The following is a 5,413-nucleotide window of genomic DNA, read 5'->3' as shown; positions in this document are numbered from 1 at the left end:
ACCGTCAGTTTTCCAAACTCGAACAATCCCCGGCAACGGAGCCAAAAACTTGGTGCATGAATTGTAAATCACACTTTTCACAACTCGTACCACTAACCAGCAAGTGCACTGGGTCATCCAAGTAATACCTTACGTGAGTAAGGGTCGAATCCCACGGAGATTGTTGGCTTGAAGCAATCTATGGTTATCTTGTAATTCTTAGTCAGGATAACAATTATAATTATCAGTTTGGATTGCGAAAAATAAAAGAGCATGAATTAAATACTTGTTATGCAGTAATGGAGAATATGTTGGAGTTTTAGAGTTTGGATTCACGCACGCAAGGTTCCTCCTATGGCAAGCTGTGTGTTGGTGGATCACCATTGTCAATGGCTACCATCCGTCCTCTCAGTGAAAATGGTCCAGGTGCGCTGTCACCGCATGGCTAATCATATGTCGGTTCTCACTCATGCTGGAATAGGATCCATTGATCCTTTTGCGTCTGTCACTACGCCCAACCCTTGTGAGTTTGAAGCTCGTCACAGTCATTCAATCCCTGAATCCTACTCGGAATACCACAGATAAGGTTTAGACTTTCCGGATTCTCAAGAATGCTGCTGCCAATGGATTCTAGCTTATACCACGAAGATTCTGATTAAGGAATCCAAGATATACTCATTCAATCGAAGGTAGAACGGAGGTGGTTGTCAGGCACACGTTCATAGGTTTAGAATGGTGATGAGTGGCACGGATCATCACATTCATCATATTGAAGTGCGAATGAACATCTTAGATAGAAACAAGCGTGTTTGAATAGAAAACAGAAATAATTGCATTAATTCATCGAGACACAGCAGAGCTCCTCACCCCCAACAATGGAGTTTAGAGACTCATGCCGTCAAAGAGTACAAAGTTCAGATCTAAAATTGTCATGAGATACAAAATAAATCTCTAAAAGTTGTTTAAATACTAAACTAGTAACCTAAGTTTACAGAAAATGAGTAAACTAAGATAGATAGTGCAGAAATCTACTTCTGGGGCCCACTTAGTGTGTATTGGGGCTGAGACTTGAGCTTTACACGTGCCTAGGCTGTTTCCAGAGTTAAACGCCAGGTTGTAACCTGTTTCTGGCGTTTAACGCCAGAATGCAACATGGAACTGGCGTCGAACGCCAGTTTACGTCGTTTATCTTTGAGCAAAGTATGGACTATTATATATTGCTGGAAAGCCCTGGATGTCTACTTTCCAACACAATTAAGAGCGTGCCATGTGGACTCTTGTAGCTCCAAAAAATCCATTTCGAGTGCAGGGAGGTCAGAATCCAACAGCATCTGCAGTCCTTTTTCAGCCTGAATCAGATTTTTGCTCAACTCCCTCAATTTCAACCAGAAAATACCTGAAATCACAGAAAAACACACAAACTCACAGTAAAGTCTAGAAATATGAATTTTGCCTAGAAACTAATAAAAATATTCTAAAAACTAACTAAAATATGCTAAAAACTACATGAAATTACCCCCAAAAAACGTATAAAATATCCGCTCATCATTGCCTTAGCTACATGTTGCAGCTATCATGCATCTAAGCCACTTATTCTCTTATGCTTTATCACTTGCATGATTATTATTTCTTGGTGCTTCTTTACGTTTAATTTTGCCACCTTTCCCTCTTTTCTAGGATGGTTATCAAGAAAGACAAAGGAAAGGCATCCAAGAAGGCACCTCCCCGGTCCACTAGCAAAGCACAACAAGCGCCTAGAGCCAAGCCACTCCTCAATAAGACAAGGAGCGTTGCTAACATTGATGTTTTGGAAAAGGACAACCCGGCAAGGGACCCGAACCAGTTCCCCAACTGCTATTGCGAACTTGCCTACCCCTTGATCAAAGAAAGGAACTATCATGCAGAGCCTCTTCTAGCCCCTCCGGCTCATGTCATTCCGCTTATGATGCCCTGCATTGAGCGACGACAATGGGAGTTCCTATTGAGGAAGCCACGTGAAGCAAACTTGTCCTGGGTGGTAGAATTTTACACCAATTACCACTCCACATCCCTTGCATCGGTATTTGGGCGCCGAAGACAAGTTTCCGTCACAGAGGAGGCCATTCAAAGTGTGCTTAAGACCGGACCACTAGCGGATGGGATTGAAACATATCAAGAGATTTTGTCGGCACGATGCGAATATGAGTTTGATTAGGATTCCGTTCTCAAGGTCATTGCCATACCCGAATCATTTTGGATTCGAGGAAGGATGAGGCCCCGGCCCAAGGGCATCACCGTACGTTTTCTCACTAGAGAGGCTTAAGCATGGGCCCAGATTCTAGCCCATTATGTGCTCCCAAGCACCCATGGGTCATCTATTACTGCCGAGTTAGCCTTGTTGATTTGGTGTGTCCTCACCGAGAGACCGGTGCCTATTCCACGTCTCATTTGCCAAGCTATGGGCCGCATCCACGCTAACGGGAACCTACCCTTTCCCGCTCTAGTGACCGACTTAGTTGCCGCAGCCGGTGTTCCCCAAGAGACCAGAGATCGGAGGGCCATGATCCCGATAGACGGCGATGTTGTTCGAAATGGGAGATATCTTTACCCTCCGGCGGACATCGAGGAGCCGAACCTCGCCATCCCCATGAGCATTCCCACCACCTCAACCGCACCACCAAAATCACCCATGCAACGCATAGAGGACCTCCATAAGAAGCTCGATCGTTATGAGCGGCGCAACCAACACCGATACACTTTTGTCAAGAAGCTTCTAAATTGCTTAGCAACACCTATGGAAGCACCGGAAATTTCCACGTCCACTGGCACCGATAATGAAGATAGTAATAATGGAGAAGATGATGGACACTCGAAAGCTGATCAACCACTGCGTCTTACTCAAGGCACGGAGGACTGATAAACCCCAATTTTGTGGTTTATATTGTGTAGAATTTGTGGGAGTTTGTCAATATTTTCTGCACTTATTCACAAGAATTGCATGGTTTTTTGTTCACTTCCTAATATTGCTTCATGATGAAAAACATGCTTATTTGGCCTTAAAATTGCTATATTTTAATCCTCTTCTATTACCATTTGATGCCGTGACATGTTTGTTGAGTGATTTTAGGATTTATAGGGCAAGAATGGCCTAGAAGAGAGAAAGAAAGCATGCACAAAAGGGAGGAACATGAAGATATGGATTTTGGGAACTTCAGCATGGGCACGGACGCGCACTTCACTCACACGCGTGGATGTGGATAGCTGGAAGCGACGCGCATGGATTGATGCTTCTGCGCAGATCAGAGAAAGCCCACCGACGCGCACGCACACTTGGCGCGCATGCGTGGATCACATTATCATTCGGTGCGCACACGTGTATGGCGCGTACGCGCGACAGACTACACGTGACCTCATTAAAGGAAATCATGCCTGGCGATTTCTGAGGCTCAAGAGGCCCAATTTCAAGCTCTGTATGGAAAAAGACCCAAGGATGCTAGGGGAAAAGGGGGGGCGATCATTCATTCATACTTAGACATAATTTTTAGCTAGTTTTTGGTTCTTTGTTCTTCTAGAGAGAGAAATCCTTGTTCCTCTCTAGATCTAGCTTTGATTTGATCTTCCCTTGTTGAATTCTAAATTGGATCTTGTTAATTACTAGTTTTAATTGTTTAATTTGATATTCTTAGTATAATTTGTTTAGATCTTGTGTTAGTTTTATGTTTCCTTGTCAATTGTCATTTTATACCCGTTTCATAAATCTTGTAGATCTTGATTTATTATTGTTGCATTGATGATTTCCATGATTAGTTATGTTGTTTGAGTGATTGTATGTTGATAATTGTTAGTGGGTATTTGTTAATTTCAATTTAATTGCAATTTGAACATGTTCTTTATGAATGCTTACCATGTGTTTGATGAAATCTTTCCTTTAGTTATGGAGTAGTCCTCTTTACTCTTGGCCTAGGCTAACGGAATTGGGTAAACTTGAGTCATTGGGTCTAATGGATTTGATGATTTGGGAATCCTTAGTGGTCAATTTGATAACCATTGACACTAGCCTACTACTAAGTCAATTAGTAGTTAGGTTGGACCTTATGGGTTGATGTTGACTAAACCATTTAACATACTTCAAGTATAGAAGTACACTTAATGAGTTTTGTTCCTCATAATTGTCAAGATATGGTTATTAAACAAGGATAGTGACCCCAATTTCCATGTCTAACCAAGAGTTGCTTTTATCATTCTTATTTAAAAGCCCAAAAATCTTGGTTGCTTTGTCTTAGTTATAGTTAGTTGTTTAATTTAGAATAGAATCACATTGGATGTTATTTTACTAGTTTGGAGTTACTTACATCTTGCTTTAGTCATTTGAATTAGTTTCTTGCACCTTAAGATTACTTGCTTGTTAGGATTCCTAGTTTAATTTCTTGCTCATGACTTGCAACCCCGGATTTCTAACCAATGTTGAAGCATGTGTTTGCCCATTCCTTGTGAGACGACCCGAGATTTGAATACTTCGGTTACTTTTATTAGGGTTGAACTTGTGACAACCAATTCCTTCTAAATTTGATCTGCGGACTATTTGTCGGCTGAGGACTATACTTGCAACACAAAATTCTTGTGAATTTCCTTACTGCTGGTATCCGTAGCCTATCAAATTTTTGGTGCTATTGCCGGGGAATGCTTGCAACATATGCCATGGGTTGAACACTCACTTGCTCATTAGTTACTTCACCAGAAGTCTTTGTGCGGAAGATAGAATATTGCTCACCGCTTCTAGTGGCGGTTCCCTTTCAAAAAACAAGACAGAAGGAGAAGCTTAGAGCCTGATAAATGATGTTGCCGAAGCTACACAACACGTAAGGGTGAGAAGTAATCCTCCTAAGGGTGTGGTAGAACCTTCACCATCCGAAGCAAGCTTGACCAAAGCGCTTGGGGATATGACTACTGTTCATACCCTGGGTCGAGATGTCCGACCCGGGATGATCGATGACAACCCGACCGACCTCTTCAGGTCAGGACTATCCGACCTCTTCTCAAAGAGCTTGGCCAAATCACCAGGAAAAGCCCAAAAAGGTCCCAAACAGAGGAACATGACCCAAATCCAAAGGCAGCCCAAGCTTATAGAGATAAGGGCGGTTCCCTTGAAGATAAGATGACTTCACTCAAAGATAAGATAAGATAAGATAACTATCTTATCTCCAGAAAGGTCATTCCGCACCATTATAAAAACACTGGAGCACCCAGGTATAACTCATACTCTGATTCTACAAAAAACTGCTTAATACCCTTGCTAACTTAAGCATCGGAGTCCCTTGCAGGTACCACCACCCTCTGGTGACAAAGGATCAGCAGTATTATCAGTCCAACAAGTCGAACGCGACTGCTCCAGCCACCACCCACACGCCGGACACTTCATCACCGATCAATACAGAAGATCTCATCCGAGATCGAC

The sequence above is a fragment of the Arachis ipaensis genome, chromosome B6 (assembly GCF_059453495.1).
Source record: "Arachis ipaensis isolate K30076 ecotype BB chromosome B6, ASM5945349v1, whole genome shotgun sequence".
NCBI lineage: Eukaryota > Viridiplantae > Streptophyta > Magnoliopsida > Fabales > Fabaceae > Arachis > Arachis ipaensis.
The sequence above is the reverse complement of the archived record's forward strand: the minus strand, read 5'-3'. Positions refer to the sequence as shown.